General features: G+C 40.6%; 1 long non-coding RNA gene across 1 annotated transcript; it reads left to right on the top strand.

The window, feature by feature from the left end:
- The first annotated feature begins 2,378 nt into the window (after positions 1-2,378).
- LOC123619492 (uncharacterized) lies at positions 2,379-26,974 on the top strand. The gene is made up of 4 exons (XR_012506965.1): positions 2,379-2,485; positions 17,230-17,345; positions 21,184-25,338; positions 25,611-26,974. It is a non-coding gene; the product is annotated as an uncharacterized LOC123619492 (long non-coding RNA).

The following is a 26,974-nucleotide window of genomic DNA, read 5'->3' on the forward strand; positions in this document are numbered from 1 at the left end:
CCCGAATTCGTATTTGAATCCCAAACCTCCAACGTGACTATATTTGGAGCTAGAGTCTTGAAGGAAGTCAAATCATGCCATACAGCTGGGACCCTAACTTGGTAAGACTGGAGTCCTTACAAGAAGAAGAGGCATCGGCGATCTCTCTCTCTTTGTGCACACAAAGAGGCCATGTGAGGACACAGCGAGACAGCAGGCACCCACAGCCCTGGGAGAGAGGTCTCACCAGAAACCAGCCCTAATGGCACCTTGATTTTGGACTTCCAGACTTCGGAACTGTGACAAAATTAATTTCTGTTGTTTGATCCACCGGGTCTATGGCATCTTGTTAATGCAGCCCAGACAGACTATTTACATTTCTAGTCCCTCAATCCTAATTACATCTATAAAGTCCCTTTTCCATGGAATGTAACATATTCACAAGGGTTTGGATCAGAGACGTCTTTGAAAGGCCATTAGTGAGTCTACCACACATATGTCTTTCTGTTTTATCACTCAGCTCTAGCTCACATAGGCATTGAATAATAAATGGTATGATGTAATTTACTTGAAAATTATTTCAAGAAAGCCAACTCATCTACTCCCAAACATGGTAAAGCCGTCTCCTCCCCGTGCTGATGCCAGATGCTGCTTTACCCCGTGGGCTCCTGAGTCCCAACCAGTGAGTAGATGGTTCAATTCTGTTTATCAGAAAAATTAGACCAGTTGGAAAGTGTTCTCAGTCACTTGCATTTACAGTGGTTGAAGCAGGCATTCCATCAAGGGTATTTTTGTAACTGTAGGTCTTATTTCCAGTGGCGACTAGAAACAATAGTACATGTTTGGAAGAAAAACCAGAAATCCACGTTTCTCTAGTGTCGACTCTGCTGTCGACTGTCTCATTCTCTGTGCAACTTATCCTGAGCACGGCACAGAAAAACAAAACAAAACAAACCCCCTAACTTCTTGGATAACTTGTGTTTGAAGAAAGCTTTCTAGGCACTCTTCAGCCTTGGATCACTTCCCTTGACTACGTCTCCACATCGCCTCTGTCCTCCCCAACTTCACCGCAGCGGCTGATGTTACAGTGGGGATTAAACGCGTGAAGCGTGTGGACTGTTGCTTGCACCAGTCTCCTGGCAGGTAACTCTGCACAAGAAGCCCTGTGACGGCTGCTGTTCCCTTGAACTGTGATTTTCAACTTGCCCTGCTCTTTAGCTTAGTGTGTATCTCTCCAGAGAACAGTACAGGGAGTGGAAGAAAGCAAGTGTTTTGTAACGAGCAAACTTAAATTCCGATTATGGCTCTAAATATGAATAGCTCTACATCCTTAAACTGCTCGAGACTCAGTTGCCTCGTGTTCCTCATGTACCCAGTGCATCGAGCCTGGTAACCATGCTTTTCTTACGATGCTCACATGTGGATTAGTTCCTGTAATCTCTCCTCAATAAACTCAGAAACAGCGTGGGAATAGAGATTTCCCTATCCATTTCTTATACATGCGAAATCCTTTGCATCCACAAACACACATACACTCACAGCCTGACATAAAGTCGGGGTCAGCAGAGGTTATCATTTGATTTGGTCCTGGGGGGAGAAGTTTGCACAATGAGGAGGATCAGAGAGATTAGGTAGATCTAGTGAATCAGAGATGGGGAGGAACTTGTACCAACTGTTGGGTCCCAAGGTCCAAAGGGGACCTGAGGGCAGATCCAAGGAAAGATTTTAAACCAGCTTATCTCTTGCTGTGAGAAGGGGGGGGGTCAAAAATGTAAATTGGGTTTCTGACCCATTCCTGGCATTTCTGTACGATAGCTAGATAGATTTTAGCAAAAGGAATAAAGTAGGATGTGGTGGGCAGAGGTGGAAAATGAAAGACAGGAGAGGAGTAGAGGGGAGGATTGATTGATTCTAGCATTTTTTTTGCAGTGCTTCCCCATACCTGCCCACACGCCTACAGTTTCCCCTCTGGACGCACTTGGCTTTTCAATCCATCTAGTCTCCTGTTGTGAAATTTTGTGAGGCAACACGAATCCCTGAGATACACTCGGCCCCTCACTCAAAGAAAAGTAAGTGTTGAGACACCATTGTCATCAGGTCCCCTCACAAAAGCGCAGTGACAGTGAGCACATGAGGCAGCAGGTGCTCAGGGGAGCCCCTCCATCACCGATATCAATGGACTTGGGTCAAGGGACCCCCAGAGAGTTTGTCACCACCAGTGGAGAAAGCTGAGTGGGGTTGCTAAGAAACTCACAAAGTTAAAGATGTCTGTTTTTCTGCAAAGGAGTTTCTGGTAATGGAGGAGGAGATAATGCATTTTGAATAATAAGGCCCGCTGAGCATGAGACTGAGGCCGAGTCAAGGGACGTGAGGGAATCTGCGCTTTCAGAGCAAATGAGCTGAAACACTGGCAGCTAAAATGCACTAACAGGTCCTTTTGTTTTTCAAAAATAAGCTCAGGTCTGAGAAGATCAACACCGCAGGAATCAAAGCTGGCTGCTGACAGGTAAGTGCGCTTAGAACAGTAGCTTGTTGAAAATTTTGACGAGGGAAAAAAGTATTTTCTCTTCAAAATTGAAAAAAAAAAAAAAAAAGAAGAGATGTAGATTTAGTTGTTTGTCCTAAACTGAACCAGCCTTGAGAATGCAAATGATTTCTACCTAAGATCTTAGCCTGAGTAAGAACCTGGATGCTGTCGCTATGTATGTGTTTGCTTGTTTCAATCTGGATGTGTTTATTTTTATGGCTCTTTATAAAGTAATAGTTTTCAGTGCCAGAATCAGGCCTCTGGTACCTCTCCTTTTCTCAGATCTCACATTTTCAGTGATGTTAGCACTTGTGAATCCTTTTCATTCATGTCTTCTTACGGGCAAGAACGGGAGGAATTTGACAAAATGTAACCATTAGGCCACTGAGCAGGTTAAAGGGAAATTTATCTTGATTCTAGAGAGGAGAGCTAGATAAAAAGGTTAAGAAAAAATTAAAATGTAGGAGTCATTAATCTTCAGGATTAAGCTTTAGCCATACCTCTTGCCTGCCATCCACGTGCCTCGCCGGTGCATCAGCTGAGACATGCACATGTGGATTTGGACCACCCGAGTCTCGGACTTGAGTTTTTCCTAGCAGAAAAATAGGAAAAAACCTCCAGAGTCCAAGTTCCAATATTCCTTTCCTTGTCTGCTTTTTCTTTTGCCTTTAGTGGTCTTGGACACGCATCTGAAATCCTAGATACCGGGGACCAATCATGTGTCATTAACTTCTTACCGGTTCCAGAAATATGACTGCTCTTCCCTCAAACTCCATTCCCAGGACCACCTGGGCTTTCTGGCTTGTACCATTTGAACTTAACTCTACTTTAAAATGGCCTCTTTCAAATTTGGGAACCTGGCTATTGGATTTCTTCCCAGTATGCACTTGAATTAATTCCTAGGCCAGCCTTGGCTTTGGTGACTGTGTCTTACACCACAGCTGTGGATAAAAGATACAAATGCTCTAGAATCCTCACACTACCACGGCATACCACTGGGATGGAGTCCCTTCCTAGTGCTTTTAAGAAGAGAAACTACAGGGAGAATGAAGACTAAAGTGACTACCAGTATCCAAGGAACAGAAGACTCTATAGTGGATGAAGGCTTTAGTTTTGGTCTTTTGTTTGCCTTTAGGATCTATAGGTTCAAAGATATATATATCAGCAGAGGAAAGTTGCTAGAAAAGAAGAGAAAAATTTACTGTGCAAAAGAATAGGAAACTTATTAATAGAAAAAGATCCTAGAGGAGGCAAATGGGAAGGCTTGACAAGAGGAACTCTCTTCCCTGAAAAGGAGAAGAAACTCATCTCTCATCTGACAGAAGAATAGAAGATGGACAGTGCATGAGGATGGAGAGAAACTGTGAGTTGGGAAGGAATGCAATAGATGGTATCTCTTTCCACTAGCCTTAATGTTTCCTAGGAATAGTGATTTCAGATTTGATATACATGGGGAACTGCAAAAGAATTCGGAACAATCTTGGGCAAGATAGGAGATGTTAACCAGGATATCCTAAGTTTAATTCACTAGTGAGTAAAATGTTCCACAAAATCTGAATGATATGAGCCCCCAAACAACACTGTGAAGTTTGCTCTCTTCCTGGAATGTCTGCATGGGTTATTTATTCCAGGAGCATGGAGGAAGGGTTTGTGAGTCCTCAATGAAAGGGCAGCAGCTGGGTGTGAATCAGGATGGCAGGCTGATGGGTCCACTGCTGCCTCATCCAGACCACTCCTCTTCAGGCTCCCTTCCACCTCCACTGTGCTTCTGCCTTCCCTGCCAGCTCCTTGAGAGGGATAAGCCACCGCAAAGGTGCTGGGCCCCCGGGACATGGTTCTTTCCAGCTATTGGTTTCTGCTTCTCATGGCACGTGGGAGCTCTGGGGCAGGGAGGTGGACCGGATAAGAGAGAGCCACACCTGAAACTGCCAGCTACTTCTTCTGATCGTGCCACTTAGTCTCGCCCAGCCTGTCAGACTCTGGTCTCAGGGGCCTTATTATCTTGTTTAACAGTCTGTCCTTCCTCAAGCACCTTTATTCCAAGGGAGATTTATATCTCTCTACTCAAATAGTAAGCTAGATCCTTATCAACAGGATTCTTTTGTTTCTTTTCTTTTCTTTCTTAATTTAAGTGCAGTTGATTTACAATGTTAGTTTCAGGTGTACAGCAAAGCGATTCAGTTACACATACACATACATATATGTTTCTTCTTTTCAGATTCTTTTCCATGATATATTATTATAAGAAATTGAATATAGTTCCTTGTGCTATACAGTAGGTCCTGGTTGCTTATTTTATATATAGAAATGTGATTCTTTGACTGGTGACAATGAAGGGGTGTGGAAGGACTTCTGTCTCAGTGACTCAGGCATGAGAACAAGGTCTCCAAGGACCACCCCTTGATTTGACTGAAGAGTGTGCTGACTGTGCTAACTTACAAAGGAGCGTATTGAACTCCTGGAAGTGGATGCGTGGGAGTCCAATGAAGTGATGCTCTGCTTCATTTTCACCCCTCCTGGGAAATTTGATAACAATTAGGAATGAGGTACTTTCTTCTAAATTAACTGGATGTTTCAGTGGCTTCTCAAACCACTCCATAACTCTCCATTCTTAAGAATCAGTTGAAGAGCATGTAAGAGCACCACAGCTCCAAGATCTAGCCCCACACAGGTTTAAACCTAAGATTTACACTCTTACTGTGTTCTGGGAAAACCCCAGGCAAAGAAATGAATGTATCATCAAACCATGTGACTTCAGGTTTCTAAAGGTCCAACCGCACTGACTTCCTGTGTTGATACTCTGTCGTGCATAATGGAACAGAGCCACAGCACAGGTCACGTGAAGGCCTCACATAAAGTTAGACTGCATACATATTTCACAAGAACTTGAAAAAATGCTGGGATCCAAGAGCCTGGTGTCTTACCTCAACTGGAGACAACTCAGAAGGGCCATTTCAGCTCCAGCTCTGTCTGTCGTCAGCTTTGGGGAATGGAAGAGGAGTGATGGGAATTCAGTTAGCCTGGTACCTACAGGATTTTCAACTATCATTTTTAATACTCTATTTCTTAAGCACAGTGGCCAGCACTCAGATGTTCATCACATTACATATTATACTGTGACCTGAAAACTGGGTTCGCTTCTTCCTGGATGTCCAGCCAAAAGACACAACCAGGTCAAAGAGCAGGAGAAGGAAGGATTTTATTACCTACAACACGTAAGAACATGGGGAATGTTTTTCAAAGCAATGTCTCGCCGAAGAGCAAAACTGGGGAAGATTTAAGCTGAAGTTGCATGCATATTCTTGAACGGAGGGTAGAGTCTTTCAAGCAGAGCGACTAGAGTCCTTCGTGTGCTTACGTGCTGAAGAGGAGATTTCAGCATAGAATTGGGGCAGAGGTCATTCCAGTTTGACAGAGTCCGGGCTCCAGTTGATTAAAGTCACGAGGGCCAGCAAAGGTCAGCATCACTGACCTTGTTCCAGTTAATCTGGCGGTTGAATGCCCAAGGGGGTCTGAATCCTGCAAAAACAACTCAGAAATGTGTGTCAGGCTAATTTTTACCTTTGAAACAGAACTGGGAGTCTTTGTGACTGATTTATTGTCTCCCCTGTGATTAAGTTATTTTCCTGGCTTGGTGATAGCTGTTTGTTCCTACATTCTTTTGTTTCCTTAAAATCATTAACTACTGAGACCTGTTCTGTATGGGTTAGCATCAAGGTCGGGCTTGGATCACAAAGTGGCTTACGCCCAGAATGGCTTCTCTTAGGTCAAGAAAGCAATCTCTGGTTCTCTTCCTCCAAGGGTCCCCACCCTATTAGCCTCCAAAATCTTTGTGTGTTTCTAAAATATTAATGATAAGTAAATAAATAATTTAAGAGTAAACTGATATCAAGAGCTTGTGCTTTGCAGTTGAAAGGATCTAAGTTCAGGTTTCACCTCTCCATCTCATTTACTTGACAAATCATACCTCCTTGAGCCTCAGTCTCCTTATCTATCATTAAGAATATAAATCCTATTATGCTAATTTTTGGTGCCTATCCTGGTCCCCAGGTTTTTAAAGAAGCTCAGGATGTTTAGTTAAAAATAAAGTTCTGGAGGAAGAGATCAGTTGAATACAATGCTGAGGTGATGGGTGTACAATTTAAACCAGAAAAGTTTTACTCACTGAGAGATGAAAGTTCTGTAATAATTATCTGAAAGGTTCAGTCAAGAGCAGTAAGTATGCAAACTGTAACTCATAGGATGAGAATAGGAGCAATGGTCCCCTCTGGGGATGGTTTTTAGGGAGATGAGTGGCTAGGGAAAATCCAAGTCGCAGTTTGGATGAGCTGGCCACAGAGCATCTGTGGAAAGGTGTGGACTTTCAGGAGTTCAGTTTACAATGTAAAAGTCTGTGCAGAGAGCTAGGGCAAGAGTGAGTTGAGAGAAACATGGCCTGTGAAAAGCAAATAAGAATAGACTTGCAGAACCCTGGTGGGGCAGGAGGTTGCACACAGAAAGACAGGTCTGGAGAACCAGGAGGACAGAATCGAAGGGTGGAAGGAGGATTTAGGAAGGTGTTAGTGTTGAGAGAGTGGTAGGCTCTGCATGGACCTGACTGGGCAGGGGTGTTGGCTTTGCACCCTTCTTTCTCCAGAGTTTGGTCTGGAAATTTCTGTGGGAGTTCATGATTGGGTTAACAAATTGTAACAGACCCCAGCCACTTCTGGGCTGGTGGTCTGCTTTAACATATCTATAAGAATGTATATTATTCCCCTCTCCCCATGACTTCCCTAAAGGTAAACTGTAGGCCCCCAAAGGAATGAGTCTTGGGCTGGAATGATAAACAAGTTATAAAAAGCTGCAGACTCAGAGGTGAAAAGGCTGCTTAGCCAATGACGGGTAAGACCCCCAGAGGGGGGCAACCCAAAAAAGGCACAGCCGCCTGAGTCTAAGAAAAATGTTAAAGCAGCTACTTCTCAGAAGTTTTGCCGTGATAAGCTGTAAGGCTCACTGATGTCAATACAAATATGACTTGCTAGAACCTAGAGGGCCTTCTGATCTTGAGCCAGACTCTACAATCTAAATCCCACCCTGTCTTTCCCTAAATTCCTGCATTCCATCACACAATGGTCAGTGATTTCCTAAATTCCTGCATTCCATCACACAGTGGTCAATGATTTCTCCTTTGATTGTAGACAATAAATATGGGAGCAATTGAGAGGTTCAGGAGTTGGCTCCCAACTCCCTCTCACTCTCTTGACTTTTTCCACATAGTCTTGAGTAATTCATTCCATTTTGGTGGGACTTCTGCTAGCCAGAACCCATGACTGGTGATGAACCCACAAATTTCCCTTCTTGTACCTGTTTGAACAATGCTGATATTCTAAGTTGAAAAACCTTATTCCTTTTAGGTATCTTCTAGTCTAGTTCTGTGATACAGGAAAAAAAAAAAGAGAGAGAGAGAGAGAGAGAAAGAAACCTATCAAATATCTTTCTTGACACTGGCATGGCATCTTTTAACCTGACAGAGATCTCTTTAGACTAGATACAGCGGTTCTCGACCTCGGCTACACATTAGAATCACTTGAGGGCCTTATAAAAAGCCCCATGCCTAGGCTCCACCTTCAGAAATTCTCAGACGCTTGAGGTGAAGCCCAGGCACAATTTGATTGTAAGAATTTGGCAGGTGATTTTAATTTACAGCCAAAGCAGGGAGACACTGGTCCAGAGTTTCTCAAATCCCAGTCCACCTGCATCCAGCTTTTCAGGCTCAATCGCCAAACCATCAAATCAAAATCTTGGAATCTGGCTGCTGACTCTTGGAATCATAGTGCTCTTATACGCTCCCCAACTGATTTCTTAGGGGAAATTATGGAGTGGTATGAGGGCCACTGCTTATAGATGGAAACACTCAGCTAATTCAGAATAAAGGACCTCATTCTTAACCCTTAAAAAGTTTACTATGTCTGTGAGTCTGTTTCTGTTTTGCAGATGAGTTCGTTAGTGTCCTCTTTTTTCCTTTTTTAATTCAGTATCTTGTAATAACCTTTAATGAAAAAGAATATGAAAACGAATATATATATTCATGACTGGGACATTATGCTGTACACCGGAAATTGACACACTGTATCTGACTATACTTCAATAAAAAAAGAAAAAAAAAGTGAACAACAACAAAAAATGTTCAGCTGTCTTTTTCAAGAGGGATCAGAATGAAACCCAGCATCATTTCATTTTGACTCCCACCCATCAAATTTCAAGAGTTGAGTAAATTCCTTTGGGAATTAGCATAGTCAGCACATTTTTCAGTCCAACTGAGGAGTGGTCCTTAGAGAATCAGTTTTTGGAGATCCTTGAGCTTGGCCACAGTAAAGGATTCTGGCTCCAATTGGCATCTTGTTCTCTGATTTCTTTCCTCAAACAAACATTTGACTTCAAACTAAGCCTCTACTGCTGATCACAGAAAAATCCTCTTTATTGCTTAGCTGCCTGATTGAGTCTCTCTTCTCATAAGACAATTTGCTACTTCCTAAAAAGTGAGACTTCTGAAACACACACACACACCAAGAGCAATTACCTTTACCTTAGGAGTCCTTGAAAGTGTAAGCTCAACTAGCAGGACATGACTTGTCTGTACCAAAATGACACACTCCAGCAATAAATGTTAATCTAACAATAGAATTGTTGAAGCACCTTCAACATTTTTTTTAATCGTTTTTATCATTACAACAGCTCATGCAAGATAGCAAGCTCTAATATCTATTTGGCAAATGAAGAGCACTGAGTTCCGAAAGGCAAGCTAACTTAACCACATAAACTCAGAAACATAGTCATGTAGTTGAGACTTGAACCCAGTTCATACTGAAACCAAAACTTGGGCTTTTTCTACAACACAGTGCTCTGAGCAATTTAGTGGGGATTGGATCCTGAAACTCACTTGCTGAGTTTCTTTGTATAAATCCTCCAGGAGTCTCAGTTATCCTACTTGTAAAAATGTGAATGTGTGTCTAGACAAATGATTAGAAACTGAAAACTCACACTCAGATTAAGGACTCATTTTATTTGGAAAATCCAGGTTATGTATGCATTTAGGAAGAATGTGATAGTCAATACTACTATTATGCAAATATTTCTACATATCCTCCTCTGGCACATAATTAAATTGCACTTCTTCACTCCCTTGGATTTTTTTTGTATCTGTGTGAGTTGCTTTGGCCAATTAAACACACGACGAAGATTTGAGAGCCAGTGCGCAATTAGACACATTCTCGTTTTTCCTGGGTCATGACAAATGACAATGTTTAAGATGGTGACTGTTCATCAGTCTGGGTCCAGGAGAGAAGAATGTGGAACAGAGCCCACAGCCACCCCAAAGCAAAAACATGTAGCCTTAGCATGAAATGGTCTTACATTGTTACAAGTTTCTAACGTGGTGGAGGTTGTTTGTTTCAGCAGCATACTATCACCTATCCTGGCTGCTATAGAAATTGGTGCCTAGTAGTGGTGTCAGCACCACTGAGAACCAGGAGGCAATGATCTAAGTTCCAGTCCAAAAGCCAACAAGCTCAGTTGTTATTTTTGGTGGTGTTGGCAAAACTGAATATATGTGTATTTCCTTAGTGGCCACTTGGCAAATGGGAAGGAAAATGATATTAAAAGCTGGAGGGATGGTTTTCTATCCTATTCAACATTGGTTAAAACATTTGGTTAAAAATGTTATCTGTAGTAACTGGAGGATGAAGTCAGAAAGCAGAATGTTAGTACTGAACATGAAAGAAATGAGCTCAGAAGACAACTGTCCAGTTTTCAAAAATGAATGAAAAGGAATAGAAGAATTACAAAATTCAGGTATTTGTAGGTTTAGAAATGACAGTTGCTTCTTAACCCTAACAACTAAAACAATAAACCAACAGGGCTGCTGAAAAACAAAAATTGGTTAGAACTCAGTCTTATTATGAGGATCAAATCACGAGTACAATTGAACTAAGATGTCTCAGAATAATGTTGTGGTGTCCAATGAATCCTTCAGTTAAACAAAATGACTCAGAGAAGAGGTGACAAGGGATTTTCACTGAAGCCTGAAGTACTTCAGGTACCCACAAATAAATCAAGAATGCAACAATGTCAGTCACGGGGTTGAGAAAACAAACACACACAAGCCACACACATACATAAAAACATAATCTAGGAAGTATAACTAGGAAAAAAAAAAAACAGCCAAGCAGTACTGATTAGAATATAATAGTAAGCTTGCAATGGTTAATTTCGTGTGTCCACTTTACTGCACCAGAGAGTGCCCAGATGTGGGATCAGACATTATTCTAGGTGTGTCTGTGAAGGTGTTTTTGGAGAAGATTAATATTTGCATTAGGAGACTGAGTAAAGCAGATTGCCCTCCCTAATGTGGGTGGCCCTCACCCAATCAGTTGAAGGTCTGAATAGAACAAAAAGGCAAATGATCCCTCTAGTAAGAGGGAACTCCCTCCGCCTAACTGCCTTGAGCTGGGATAGCTGCTGTTGTTGTCTGTCTTCAGATATGAACTGAAAGATCAGGTCTTTGGGGGTTTTGAGCTTGCTGGCATTTGGACTGGAACTTACACCATTGGTACTCCTGGTTTCAGACCTTTGGATTCGGACTGTAACTACATCATGGGCCCTCCTGGCCCTCCAGCTTGCTGTGTGTAGCTACTGGGATTTTCTTCAGCCTCTACAATTGTGTGAGCCAATTCCTGGTAACAAATCCTCTTTCTCTGACTAATACACCTGGTTAAGCTTCTGTGAGAGTTGTGCAGCCAAAGAAACTTTCAGCATGTACTAAACAATTGGTGATCATACAAATATTAACCCAATCCTTGGGCCCTGAAACGTTCTGTGATCAGGGCGTGGTCTGAGAAAGCTCTTCAGCTCCAAAGAAGAGGTTTCTTGTCTAATGGCTTTGGCAGTATGTGTTTCAGTTATATCTGATCAATAAAACAACAAAGTCATTCATTCAATTTTTTGGATGATGCTTGAAAAACAATATCAAATAAATCACCACTTAAATGTGTACTTGGAACATCCAGCAATGACTTTTACATCCCACATGAGTTGTGAAGGGTATGTATTAAGGCTATGTCAAACAACAAAAACGTACTTTTCTGAGGAAGAACTTTGTTTTCAGTGGTTCTTCCTGACTAGCAGTTTAAACGAACTTGATTTAAATCAAAATCAGCTGCCACATATCTTTAAATCTATGAATAAAACATTGGATAGTGTACAGAGTGGGGTCGATTAAAATTACTTTTGTTCTCTGCCTCTAACTTTTCTGAAAACTTGCCAATGTCTGTTTTTTCATTATTCAGTGCAATATAATCTCATTTATTCAATAACATCAGATAGTGGATCTTGATTCCTGATAAGCCATGCTTCTAAGTAAAGTCAGCTCACATCTTCATATACTAAACCTTTATTTTTTAATATATTTTTTATTTTTTTAATTGAAGTATAGTCAATTTATAATGTATTAATTTCTGGGGTATAGCATAGTGATTCATTTATACACACATATATTCTTTTTCATATTCATATTCTTTTTCATTATAGGCCATTACAAGGCATTGAATATAGTTCGCTGTGCTATACAGTAGGATTTTGTTGTTTATCTACTTTATATATAGTAGTTAGTACCTACAAATCCCAAAATCCCAGTTTATCCCACCCAACCCCCTTACCATGCTGGTACCCATAAGTTTGCTTTCTTTGTGTGTGAGTCTTTCTGTCTTATAAATAAGTTCATTTATATCCTCTGCATCTTTTTTTTTTAAAGATTCCACATGTAAGTGATATCATGTAGCATCTTTTTTTCTTTCCTTTCTATCTTACTTTACTTAGAATGATAATCTTCCTTACTTTACTTAGAATGATGATCTCCAGGTCCATCCATGTTGCTGTAAATGGCATTATTTTATTCTTTTTTATGGCTGAGTAGTATTCCATTGTATAAACATACCACAACTTCTTTATCCAGTAATCTGTCAATGGACATTTAGGTTGCTTCCACGTCTTGGCTATTGTAAATAGTGCTGCTGTGAACACTGGGGTGCATGTGTCTTTTCAAATTAAGAGTTTTCTCTAGGCATATACCCAGAAGTGGTATTGCTGTATCATAGGGTAAGTCTGTTTTCAGTTTTTAAGGACTCTCCATACTGTTTTCCATAATGACTGCACCAAATTACATTCCCACTAACAGTCTAAACCTTTATTTTTAATGACCATTCTTTTCTTGGATGGGAGTCTTTAAAACTGCATAGCCCTCTAGCATTTTTTAAGTACTGAAAATACATAACCACTGAAATACTTGAGCATGATCCATGCTAGCTCAAGGTCTACCCTGTTGAATATTCGCTTTCATTCTCCATAGAATTACAGTGCAGGAACTACTGAGCAATATATGGGAACTATTGAGGTACGTCCAGAACGGCTTGTCCTTACTCTAAATGATCCCACTTTGTTGAATGTATTTCTGTTTCTAGATTCATTGTACTCTGCTGTTTGCATTCTGCCCATATTCTGTCATTTCTTCCATATTTTAGTCACAGTTAAAAATCAGTATGTTTACTATGGAGGAAGAAAGTGAGAATTAAGTGAGAAAGTGCTGAAAAGCATTTTTCTCAAAAATTCCAACCGACTGCTTATTTACCTGATTATTGAAGAAGCTGGAAGTGCTGTATTATTTAATTAGTTTAGGATTTTGTTGTTGTTGTTGTTCTGATGGGGTGGTTAGCTTTTGTCCTTTTTTTTTTTTTAATATGGTAAAATATATCTAACATAAAATTTACTATTTAACCACTTTTAAGTGTGCAGTTCAGAGGCATTAGTACATCCACATTGTTGCACAACCATCACCACTACCAACCTCCATAACTTTTTCATCATCTTAAACTGAAACTCTGTACCTGTTGAAGAATAACTCCTGACTACCCCCTCCCCTTAGTCCCTTATAATCATTATTCTCCTTTCTGTCTCTATGAATTTGGCTATTCTAGGTGCCTCATATGGGTGAGGACAGTATGCCTATTTCTCTTAGCATAATGTTTTCAAGGTTCATCCATATTGTAGCTTGTATCAGAGTTCATTCCTTTCTGAAGATTAAATAATATTGCATTGTGTGTATGTGCCACATTTTGTTTATTCGTTCATCCATCAATGGACATTTGGGTTGTTTCCACCTCCTGGCTATGTTGAACAACTCTGTTATCAACACTGTGGTACAAATATCTATTTGAGTCTGTGCTTTCAAATATTCTGGGTGCATACCCCAAAGTGGAATTTCTGCATCATATGATTCTATGTTTAAATTTATGAGGAGCTGCCAAACTGTTTTTCACAGCTGCTGCATCATTTTACATTCCCACCAGCAATGTATAAGTTTTCCAATTTCTCCACATGATCGTCAACACTTGTTATTTAAAAAATTTAATAATAGCTGTCTTAATGGATGTGAAGTAATAGTTTAGATGAATTTTGAATAATACAGCTTTAAATGTTAATTGATTGGGCTGAGTTATGAGGATATGCAGCATTTGAACAATGTCTGCATCTTCTCATCTCCAGTAATAACCTCCCAGATATAAAATTAAACTAAGATACATTCATTAACTAAATAAATATTATACCACTCACTGTGTTGGCACCATTCTAGGCATAAGAATATTGTCATGACCCATGACAAATTCCAATGTATTTGATAAATTAGGTCAAATGTCTCTTTAGCAATGGCCGTAACAATAAGAACAATTTGTCTGTTGAGATGTAGGGGCAGTAATATTATCTTACATTGGATTCTTTGTTCCTGAGCTTATAAGGTATTTTGACACGTGCCATCACATTTGATAGAGTCTTTGTCCTTGTGTGTAACACAGTGATAATCATCTCTGAGAGGTCAGGATGTAAAATTAAAAAGTGTATCAACTGTTCTCGATGGCTCCACCAGACCCGCACAAATCCTCTGGGCTCCAGGACATACGAGAACAGCATGGAGATGCTGCCTGGATCTGAAAGCACCTCAGATATAACGTCCTAGATCCTCACTCCCCATCTACCTGCCTCTCTCCCTTATTAGTTGGAGCCTCATTTAAGGCCATGAATATTACAGTGAGCAGAAATCCAGCCTGGCCCACGGCCTGACTTCGTTAATGAGTTATTGTGCTGTCCCTCTGGGCCCGGAAATCACTGTAGCTTCTTTCTTGGCATCACTCTGAGCAGCCACTAGCAGTTTTCTGTCTTGGCCCTCAAGCTACCTGCCAGCCTGCCCTGGATTTCTGACAAAGGTGGAGTTCACCTTTCTTCCTTATCCAAGAAAAAAAAATTTGTCAAAACCACTTTCTTCTTCCCTCTGGAAGCCAAATATCTTTACTAGGACACTAAAACCTAGAACAAAAGTTCTGACTGTACATTTACAGTTTCCTTTTGCCAACTTAATATTTGCTCAGCACATTTATCCTGTGATTTTCCTAGTAATACTGTGTTTGTAAGCCTCACTCTTTTCCCATGAACTTTTTAATTTAACTAAATAAATTAAGAGGATAGATATATCTGAGAATTGAAGCTCCAAATGTGATCTCCCGTAACTTAAAAATATTGCAGTCTGGCCATGTCTTCTGAACTCCAAATATTTATCTTAGGGACAATCTTTCTTTGCCTAGCAACACGGGGCCAAGCTTTAATTTGGCAGTCAACCAAACCCTCCCAGGTGACTTCGGTCCCTGAGTGACTGACTGCCTTTAAATGGCTCATGTTTTATTAGAGTGCGTGATTAAAACATGAAGGCAAGTGGTAAAATCATGGCCAGGGAGACCATCTGAATATATGGTCTAGTCTCACGAGAGGATTGATGTGGGGTCCATTAAAATGAAATTATGCTGGGTCATAATGTAGGGCAGTTGTGTCATGAGCCCCATCACAGAGCATTTCCATATGCATTGCAGTGCTGGATACACGAGGGATCCCATCGGCAGATTCCTGTGTTTCAGTTCCATCACCTAGAGGAGTTGGTCTTGCCCATGGAGCTCGCTTTTATGCAGTCTTTAATAAATGACCTTTGTCTCTGCCTTCTCTGTCTTCTCTGACCCCCATCCTGGGTACATTATCTTTCTCTGTCCTCCCATTATGCCCTGTGATTATCTTTGCTGTGACTCTAAGCACGCTTGGGTGTAAATGTTAACACTCTTGTTTGTCACACCCGGGAGATTATATAATGAGTTCCTTAAGAACAGGAAACAATTTTCATGTACTTGGATATCCTCAGTGCCTGACATAATAGAAGGTGCTTGATGAATGTTTGCTGCATGCGTGAGGATAAATTGTGGGGGAAAAAAATCCATGAATGTATTGCTTAGTTGGTCTTTTGTTTGTGCCTATCTCTGTCATGGTATTTAGCGGATGCCTTTGTAAATATTTAATGACTTACCTGTCGCCCTGCTGTACTGTTAAACACCTTTGAGGCAGGAACTGTGAGGCGTTCATTCAGGTGCCCCTGGTTCTTCTCCATAGTAAGGACCCAGCAGGTGCTTGTTGGAGGGGTCATGACCTACTGCCACCCTCCTCTCCAACATCGTTTTGCATCACTTTTCACCTCTCTGTCTATGTCAGGTGACACTAACCATCTCCTGGGTGGTTCATTTTTGCTTCAGTTTATTTGAACTTCCTACTCCCTCTTCTGCCCTGAATAGTCCTCTCCTTCTTACCCAACCGCTAATTTCCTTCAACATCACATCTTTCATATGGACTTGCCTCCCAGCCCTCTCGGGCTGGGCTGGACGCTCCCACGATGTGCCCATGCAGTCCCTGACACTTGCTCCATCATCACCTTTATTCTACTGGGTCATTCCTTTGGAAGAGAACATCTTCCTTTCTAGACTGTCAGGTCCAGTGATTCCCTAGCACCCCCCACAGTGCCTGGCATGTATTAGAGGCATGATAAACATTTTTTTAAGAAATAAAATTTCCCACAGTCCGGCTCCACCCTCCCTGATTTGCCACCTTTTTCATGCTTCCCAACTTAACCTTTTCACTCCATAAAATTTACAGTTCAGTTCCTCCCTTAGTTCTGCCTGCGATACCTTTCCACTTCGTCCTAACTCTCCTTAAATTCTATTTTCTCCAATAAATTTTCCTTGGCTTTATCAGCACCCATTTATTGTCTGAACCTCAGAAATTGATTACATCATCGCCTGCACCACACAGATTACCTCCTGAGAAAATTCCACCTAGCATTGCTTATTGAATGTGGCATTTGCCTCCCCCAACCAGAAAATCTGGTACCTTCCCCTGCAGCGCTGGCCCTAATCAGTGGTGCTTCCTTCCCACACCAGGTAGTTCAAGCTGGGCAGCCTAGATTCCATAAACACAACCTAGTTTTATAATTCATTGAAGGGAAACAGAGGGCATGAAGAGCAACTTGAGAAAAATTGGTTTTGATAGTGCAAAAGAGGCATCAATATAGTCATTACAGGTGGCAAAATGAAAGAAAGAAAGAAAGAAAGAAAGAAAGAAAGAAAGAAAGAAAGAAAGAAAGAAAGAAAGAAGAAAAAGAAAAAAAATCAGAAGGAAAAAACAGGATTTTATTGAACATCTTTGCTCTTATTTTACGGTTTTGTGTTGACTTTACTTCTTTTTCTTTTCACTATCTGTTCTGTGTTTGAGGGCTTTACATTTAAGCCTAGGACAGGTTTAAAACAAATTATATCTGCCTTCAATTTCAGATCATTTTAAGTCGACTGGGAAGTAGAAGACCTGAATTCTAGTAGCTTTGGGTTCTTCTGCGAGTCACTGATTCTCTCTGCATCTCCATAATGAAAGGTGATGTGACATGGCCCAGGTAAAGATGGTACATCTTTCTAAGTCTTCTTCCATCACTCTCCTCTCTCACATTTATCATTCTACTCAGCTAATGCATCTTCACTCCTACCCCTTAACCAGCTATCCTCCCAATCAGAAAAGCCATCTTGATTGTTTCCCACCAACTGAGATGCACATCCCTGCCCATCGTGACTCAAAATTTGCTCCTTCAAAACATATCTAAGTGCCCCACAAGGATGCTGGTTATTTCCTTTTGCAGAGTTCATTTGATAAAATCTTTAATTTGCTAGTCTTCCTTCCTACAGACTTCTTTTAAATTTCCCCAAATCATAATCTCAAATTTTCATCAGATCTTTGTCTTCTAAAATATTTATAACCACTGCACAGTATAACACAATTATCTCCTCCTAATAGTAAGAACCAGAGTGCCACAGCTCAGGCAAAATGATAAAGTTGGCAAAAAGGGTTAAGGTTTGTACGAAGGAAAGATTTCAAAGGAAAGGACTGACCTCTTCCCTCCTGTCTTCTGTGTTTAAGAGGCTGGGTTTAAACTGCTGAAGACTGAACAGCCACTGATATCCTTGGGAAGAGGGTAAGAATGCACCCAGCTGTATTAAATACTTAAGATCCCAGATTAAAATCAGTGAAATCACAAGGTAGATAGGATATAGGATTGCACATTTATTTCAAGTTACTGCTGAGAAATCATGAAATATGAGACAGATATGAGAAGGAGGGAGGGGGCTGACTGAGAGCAGGAAAAGTATCAGGGCGGCAGCTCACCAAGAGGCAGGGAAAGATAGAAGGTAGGGCTGAGGACAGTGCATTCTTACGTTAGCTTGTCCAGATTTGCATTCTGGCTCTAGCACTCCAGCTGTTGGCCTTAGGCAATGATTTACCTCTATACCTCTATTTCCTGAGCTGAAAGATGGACACGGTAACAGTTACCTTTTGTTGGTTGACATGAGCACTAAGTTAATTAACATTGCCAAGTGTGCAGACTAGCGCCCACCAAAGGGTGACACAAAAGAAATGTGGGTACACGTTTCCTTTTGACATGGTGCTTCAAAATTCTTGAGCAGACTAATAAATGGGTGTCATTTGAATATTTTTGAATACAAATATTGATTACTGGGTAAGCCATGTGTTCTCAGTCAAGCAAGACTAAGATCATTACCTGCTTGATAATTCACAAGATGGCAGATCAGTGGAATTCTACAGTGTCTGTCTACGTTCAGCCAGGCATGAAAGGATCCTTCTCATTGTGATCACATAGATACGATGGGGACATAAGGGGAAAGTTCGAAAGCCCATTACAAAGAGATGAGGAGATAAAACAACTTTCCCAAAATCTCGTTGATTAATAAATTGCCATCAACCTGGAGGAGAATCTTTACATGTAGGACACAGGACTCTGTTCTAAGTTTTATCTTATTCAAAATGCTAAGCCTATCACCTGTGTAAAGCATAAAAGACAAGGTAATTAAGTCCGTATCTTTGACCCACAGGTGAACGTTGTCATATAAAGGAAAACAGCCCAAAGATTTTGATTATCTTTAATGTTAGAGGAATACCAAGATGGTTTTAGGGGTTAAATGTAAAATGCTACGTTTAGATTGAAAGAGGTAAGAGGTATTCTGGTTTCCCAATGACCTCAAGTCTAACAGCAGATAAAGATATCACATGTTTTCAGGATACTAATAGAAAAACATTCTTCAGACAAAGGAAAGAGATACTCCCTCTGTGTTCTCCAGTTGCTGTTGGAGCAGCCCTGGAGAGGAAGCAGGCCCCAACCTGCTCAGCACTTGCTGTGTGCCACACATTGTTTGGCCCACTGTACAAATACTGATGGATTTTTCTCTGTCTGGTTCTTCATGTGACATTTTAAAATGGTGGTTGGGAACCCAGACAAAGGCCACAGGAAGTAAGCAGGATGGTAAGGAGTTAGGATGACCCTCAGGGAAGTAAAGATGAAGAGGCTATAAACACCTTCAATTTATTTTTAAATACTATTCTGGAAAAAAAAAAAAGACCTTGGATCAAGAGGTGGATGTCACAATGAGGTCCAGTTTAAATAAAACCTTTTAGTGAAACTAAGAGAGAGCTCACTGACCCCACGGGGGTCCAGGTCAAGCTGGAAAAACCTCTAGTGAAGGTAGCTGTACATCAGACACTGCCCCGATGGCATTAGATGACTTATGGGTCTCTTTCAATTCTTCATCCTGTGGCTCACTATTAACAAATGATGACTGAATCCTATTTTGAAATTAAAAACATAAGATTTTGTGATTTATGACATTCCCTCTAAGCCAGAAAATGTATTTTCACTCTCCAGGTTCCCAAAGCACAAATACACTGTTAAGATAAATCACAATTTTAGATGAAAGGGAAGTCATATAATGACCCAAAAAGGTATCATATCCAGGAAAATGTCCCTGGTAACCACTCTTTTCTCTTCAAGTCCGTGAAGAAAAGAGACTTCAGTTCTAACTCTGTCCCTCACCTGATGTCATAAATACCCTGTCCCTGGGTACAGAAATAGGGAGCTATCCTATGATCTTTCTCTGTGCTTTTCTATCCTTCATCTTCACAGAGGAGTGTTATGGAATGGAGGCGATTATGTGCCATCAAGCACTTCTGGAATATCAAAATATGGCTACCCTTAAATAGTCCTTTTCCCTCTTTAAGGTTACAACTCAGAATTGTTTTTTGAGCTATGGCTCCTTTACAAACTTTTCTCTTCATTCACCATTTTCTTACAAACTCTGGGAAGAGCCATACGTTTTCAGCTGACTTCCTGTCTATTTCTGCTGTTATCTGTCACTTCACCCTCCAGATGAAAACGTTTGCGTGCAGTGTCTTTTAAAGATAAATATGCTACCCGAACTGTACCTGTTCCAAACGTTGTTAATAATTCTTCCCTGCACCTTTTTTTCCCCCCTTCTAAAGTAAATGGCTTGTTGCAACCAACAAAAGCCTGACTCTATTTATAGGGAAGAAGCAGTTTCTCTTCTGGAAGATTTTATCATTCTTTGGCATGAAGACAGACCTTGGTTTATTGACCCAAGATGATCTTCAGAAAAACTGTGTCCACATAACTGCAGAAGTAATTAAGCTCACGTTGGGGCTCTCTGTCCTGCTGTCAGGGAATGGGGAAAAATCTCTGGTGCAATTTAACATGGAAAATGCTGACACTGGGTCCTGGAGACAGAAGATAAGAGACATGCTCAAATAGGGGAGTCATTTTTCCTCCAGAGGGTCATTGTCACCCATTATGAAGTTGAGCCTAATTCCAAAGACAGCAAAGTGCACTGAATTCAGACAGAAACCACATCTGCCAAAAGTTCTGTGTTCAAAGCTCAACAGAAATCAGAGGAAACCTGATAGCGTGATTTATATTTGCCAGACTTTCTAGGCAGGGGGGCCTATAGGATAGGGGTAAGAGGTTGGGCAGTGGGTCAGTCGACCTGGGTTTGATTTCTGCCTAGGAATTAAGTCCCAGGTTGATTGTAGTTTTGATTTGAATTTCTCTAATATTTAGCAATTTTGAGCATCTTTTCATGAGCCTTTTGGCTATCTAGATGTCTTTTTTGGAGAAATGTCCAGTTAGGTCTTCTGTCCAAGGTACCTGTTCCATACCCAGCAGAAGGAGACGGGAAGACCAGAAGGCCCATGGTGTGTGCATCACATCCAGTGTGGTTATGCTGCTCAGGCAGACTGTGAACGGTCACCTTCAGAGTCAGAGCAGAGCGAATGTGGACTTAATTACAGACATACCAGGATCAAAGTTAGCTCTGCGCAATTTTTATTCACACTAATTAATTAATTCATGCATTCAAAAATATTTATGTCACCAGTTATATGCCAGGTACTGTACAAGCACCGTGTATGAAATACTAAAGAAAAACAGCAGGATCTCATCTCCTGCGGAACTTACTTTGGAGAAGGGCAAACAGGCAACAGAGCAAGCTGGCAAACGGATTAAAAAAATGTACTTCACATATGGGTAAGTGCTGTGATGAAAATCAAACAGGGACATGTCACTTGCCTCCTGTCAATCTCAGTTTCATTATCTGTCAAATGGAATTCATGCCATCCAACCTGCGGGATTCTTGGGAGGGACATTCCAAGCGCAGTGCTTGGCACACAGTGGGTGCTTGATCAGTATTAATTTCTTTCAGCATTCTCTTTGATATGATTTCTCTCCTCGCTCCCATTTTTATAATGTGGATGAGAGCAATATGTAATAAAGCTGGAAAGAGAAATGATCACAGAAGAGTAGTACCTAGTCTGAAGGCCATCAAACAAAGGGAAAAGAATAGTTATACCCATTTGACTTTCTTTTTAGAAGGAAGGAAGGATGCAGGTGGTTGCCCGTACATGAGTGTTAAGACCAAGCTTAAGTATAAGCTGGCAAAATTACCTTCTGTTTTTTTTTTTTGTTGTTGGGAGTTCCCCTGAGTACCCCCTACCACCTACCAGTAATGAAAGCCAGATCCCCACTTCTATCTCACAACTCTCCCCAAATCCAGTCTCACCACTACATACTGAAAAATCGCTTTTATCAGTTGTGGTAAGGATACTGATGACATGATTTACTGAGCACTTACTATGTGTAAGGCTCTGTGCTCTACACAAACCATTTCGTTAATTCTCAAAAGAGCACTAAGAGAGGAACAGAGTCACTCCTTTTCTTTTTTTTTTTTTTATAGATGAAGAACTTGAGAAAGAAAGAATTTAAGATACTTGACCTATCAAGGGAATAGTCAAGGCATTGTGTGAAACTGCCTAGGAGTTACCACAATGATCTTATTTCAGTTTACCATCTTGCTCCAGATTGACCCAGCTGCAGACCCTAATGTTTGCTCTTAAGCTCGGCTTCCACCCTTAGCTCCTAGCATCTCCTGTCTTTGCCAAGTTTGTATCTCAGTCTGTCTCAGTATACACTTTCCTCATACATCTCTCATGTGGGTTAATTCAAGCAAGGTTCAATTCACTCTGACCTTGATGCAAATTCCAATGTCTACAGTGACTAGGTAGATAGAATCAGGCCACTGTGTAACATTAGGGAGTGGTGGGGACTGTGGCATAGAAAACACCTACCCCCTCTAAATAGGGCAGCTGCTACTCAACTCAAATTTTTTTTTTTTTTGCCATATGAGTAAGCAAGTGTTGTCAGTGAAGCTGAAACTTGGGTTTGAATATGCAGTATCCTTATTTTTAAGACACAATTAAGTCCAAATGATCTAGGTTGTACATTCATAGGCTGCCAGGCTTTGAGCTCTGAAGTTGATCATTCAAATTTCAAAATATTAGGAGCTCAGGTATATAGTTTAAACCCTTGATATGGCAAGTGTCTCTTTATGCTTGTCGTATAACATGAAGAGGGAAATGACTTATTTATGGTCCCAGAACTAATCAGTGGCACAGCTGAAGCTCCGCCCAGCTCTCCCAGCTTTCAGACCAGTGGTCTTCCTGCGATACTGCCACTCTCAGTGACATTTTGGGCAGGTACCTAAGACTAACCAGAAATAATCTTCCACACTTCTGATTGGATTTGGAGGTTAAAGAAGGCAGGGTAAGAAAAGGATTGGATTTAGAGGGATTACATGATTGATTGGACATAATATTTCTTAAACTGCTGTGTAATTGAAATCATCTTTATAATATCCTTACCCCTTCACAGGTGCTCAACCTTGGAGAACCATCACCATTCCTACACAAATCAAAAAAGTTTTATATTACATAGGGTCCAAAAAATTAGCTGTGATATACAACAATGCTAAAAATCTCAGTAGTGTACAGTGTGCTTTCTTATTGATGCTAATTACAATGCAGAGATTCCTGGTTGGCTGGCTCTCCTGACAGGAATTTCTCCAAAGATCTTAGGAGCCCAGACTCCTTCCAGCCTGGGACTCTATATTATTCTCACATGTGGCCATTAAAGAGGGAGCGTCACACCTGGGAGACTTTTATAGTGGGTTCAGCCTGGGAAAGGAGTACATCACTTCTCCTACATTCTATTGGCCAGAACTGGTCATGTGACCCACACCTAAATGCAAGGAGGGTGGGGAATGTTCCCAGAAATAGGAAGAAATGGGTTGGTAAACACAATATTGTTTTTATGAAGGAAAAAGTAAAAGAAAGAAAGAAAGAAAGAAAGGCCACCATTATTCTGCAAACATAATTTTTCCCATTGGAATTTTGTTCCCTATGATTAAATTATGAGGATTACATTCTCTTGCAGGGGACAGAATTATTACTATATATGCACAGCAGCAGGTGACATGCAAGAGACTGAGGATGAGGATGTTAAAAGCTTCTGCCAGCTGCCTGCAGAAGGACATCCACAGGCATGGTGGACCCAAGATTGCTATGCAAACCCCCTGAGGTTGACTCTCAGTGGAAATGTTCCAGACCCTGGAGGGCCAACCAATCAGAAGCCCTCTATGGCTTGGTCTCAGCCTCTCACAGGGAGGGGTGTGTGAGAAAAGCTGGCCATTTTCAGAGTATGAATCAGTGTCTTCTAGTCTGGCATTCTTGCCTTCTAAAGACACTGGGAGACTTGGGGGTTTGTTTTATAATTACAGAAGCTTTTCTCCACCAATTTTTGAAGACAAATACTTCTGTTTATTCTGAGGCAGACAGAGAAAAATCAGTTAAGAAATAAGGGAAATAAAATGCCCTATGTGTAAACACAATGGCTATAATCAGAGGGAAAACATCAGACATAAAATGGTCTTTAATTAAGAATAAAACCACTAAGCAGACTGGTACGAGAATATCACCTTTGCAATTAATACTCAGATCAAGTCCCCAGGCTCCAGACACCCTCTAAGTTGAATTACTCTGACCAAATGAAGTAGCCATGATTTGGTTTATCCTCAGGAACAGTAAGCTGAATTTACTCAGATCCGCCCCTGTGTCAGGACATTTGGTGCACTATGGATATTTCTCCTCCTGTCTTTGTTTCTAAGTGCCCAGGAAGGAGCTCTGTCGACGATGGTCATTATCTCAATGCTGGGAATTCTAAAGTTCAGAATCAAGTATCTCAGAATCTCTATTTATCTTCTAGGGCTGCCACAACATGTACCACAGATTGAGTGATGTACGCAACAGGAATTAATTTTCACAGGCTTGAAGTCCAAGATCAAGGGTCTCAGCGGGGTTGATTCCTTCTGAGGCATTTTTCCTCGACTTGTAGATGACCATCCTCTCCCTGGGTCTCCACAGGGCCTTCCCTCTGTACATATCTGTGTTCGAATTTCCTTCTCTCATAGGGATGCTAGTAATATTCGTTCAGGGCTCATCCTAATGACCTCATTGTAATGGAATGACCAATTAATTAATTAATTAATTATTGAAGTATAGCCAGTTTACAATGTTGTGTTAATTTCTGGTGTACAGCATAGTGATTCAGTTATACATATATATATATATATTTCTTTTCATATTTTTTGTTATAGGCTATTATAAGGTACTGAATACAGTTTTCTCTGTTATACAGTGAGATCTTGTTGTTTATCTATTTTATATACAGTAGTTAGTATCTGCAAATCTCAATCTCCCAGTTTATCCCTTCAGCCACTCTTCTGGTGACCAATAACCATAAATCTGTTTTCTATGTCTGTGAATCTGTTTCTGTTTTGTAAATAAGTTCATTTGTGTCTTTTTTTAGATTCCACATGTATGTGATACCGTATGGTATTTTTCTTTTCTTTCTCTTTCTGTCTTATATTACTTAGCATGACAATCTCCATTTCCATCTATGTTACTGCAAATGACATTATTTTATTATCTTTTATGGCTGAGTAGTATACATCGTGTGTATATATATATATATATATATATACCACACCTTCTTTATCTAGTCATCTGTTGATGGACATTTAGGCTGCTTCCTTATCTTGGCTATTGTAAATAGTGCTGCTATGAACATTGAGTGCATGTATCTTTTTGAATTAGAGTTTCCTCTGGATATATGTCCTGAAGTGGGATTTCTGGATCTTATGGTAAGTTTATTTTTAGTTTTTAAAGGAATTACCTATTTAAAGATCTATTTCCAAATACAGTCACATTCTGAGGTACCAGGGGTTAGGGCTTCAACAATTGAATTAGTGGTCAGTCTTATTGCTGCTCAGGGAATGCATTGTTCTGTTTTACTGATAAAGACACTGAGAATGAGACTAAGTTAGGCAAAGTCACACCATCCATGCTTCAGTAAGTGGCAGGGCTGGTGTCCAGTCTGGGCTGTCTCTCAAGCGTACAATTCTCTTTGCCTCAGGTCTCAGGTGGCAGATGAAGCAAACCCACTTCATCCACCAGTGAAGAAGATTCAGGCACTACCATGTCATCCAGTCCTTCCCGGGCTCTTCTGAGGACCAAGGGAAATCTCTCTTGAGAATAACCAGGCTCTGCTAAGAGTGCAATTCTCAGGACCTCCTGAGTTTGGCCAGACTAAAGTTAAGTTATTGAAGGGCAAGCTGTGGTTTTTAAGAATGCACATGTTTAGCTGGCTCTCGTTTTCAGCAAACTTAAGATTAATAAAGGGCAAATTTACAAGGCATATTTTACATGCCCCATTAAACTGGTGGGATTATGTGTGCACAAAGAGTAATTGCCTTTTGATGTGAATAAAGCACAAAAAGCCCAGGCAGAGAAAGCGTGTCTCCTAAATTTATGGTCTGATAGGAATCTTTCTCTGTAATTATCATCTTAACGTCAAAGAGCATAATATACAGTAACGCTAAAAGGTACACAGCACTAAAGTCACTGCGTCTTTTGACTCTTCTAGGAGGGCAAACTGTTCTTCCTCTGGTCCAGGCCCTGCAGCTTCTCCCTAGTGCTGACAGCCTTCACAGCAAAGGAATTCAGTCACTCCTGGTGGGCTGTTTCCTCATTGATGTCTCTCATCATCTCCTGCATGAAAGCAGGAGGCACCCAGGACTATGGTCTTGGCATCCTATTTCCCAAGGACCATCCAGGCTTCCTTCTGGGCAGAGATACACATCATATCCACCTGTGTCAAGGCTTCCAATTACCTTGAAGGAAATCATAGAGGTCAATCAGAATCTTGTAAATGACGGACAGCTTGGAATTCCCCTCCAAGGTCTTAAAATTTGAATTTGCAGAGAAAAATCCTAAGGGATTAATGCAAAAGAATGAATAATAGCCCAAAGACACCCTTGAAAAAAGAACAATCCCTGGAACATTTTGACGTGCAGTAAAAACTCTATAAAAGGAAATTCTTTGAGAAAGAAACATCAGAAGGGTAAGATGAGTCACTGAGTTTTTACGGGAGTATTGTTTGTGTTTCAATCACTGTTATTGAAAATCTCTGTGTTCTTCATAAAAATATAGCTGAAGTTATTAGCAATTATGCCATCAAATGCTCATTATTCAAGGATTTGAATAATAAATCCTTGCTTAAATTTTCCTGTCCTTTCCCCAACTCGCCCCAAAAGTTTGGTTAACTATATACTTTTTTTGACATAATAATCAAAAGATTAAAGACCCATTTACAGCCCAAGAATTTCAATATATTCAGTTCTGAAGCTTAAAAGACTCAATTCTGTCAAATGGACTCCATTCTATCACATTCCTTTTTTTCCCATTCTCTTGAAATTTTATTAAACAATCACGACTCCA

The sequence above is a fragment of the Camelus bactrianus genome, chromosome 5, assembly GCF_048773025.1.
Source record: "Camelus bactrianus isolate YW-2024 breed Bactrian camel chromosome 5, ASM4877302v1, whole genome shotgun sequence".
In the NCBI taxonomy this organism is placed as follows: Eukaryota; Metazoa; Chordata; class Mammalia; order Artiodactyla; family Camelidae; genus Camelus; species Camelus bactrianus.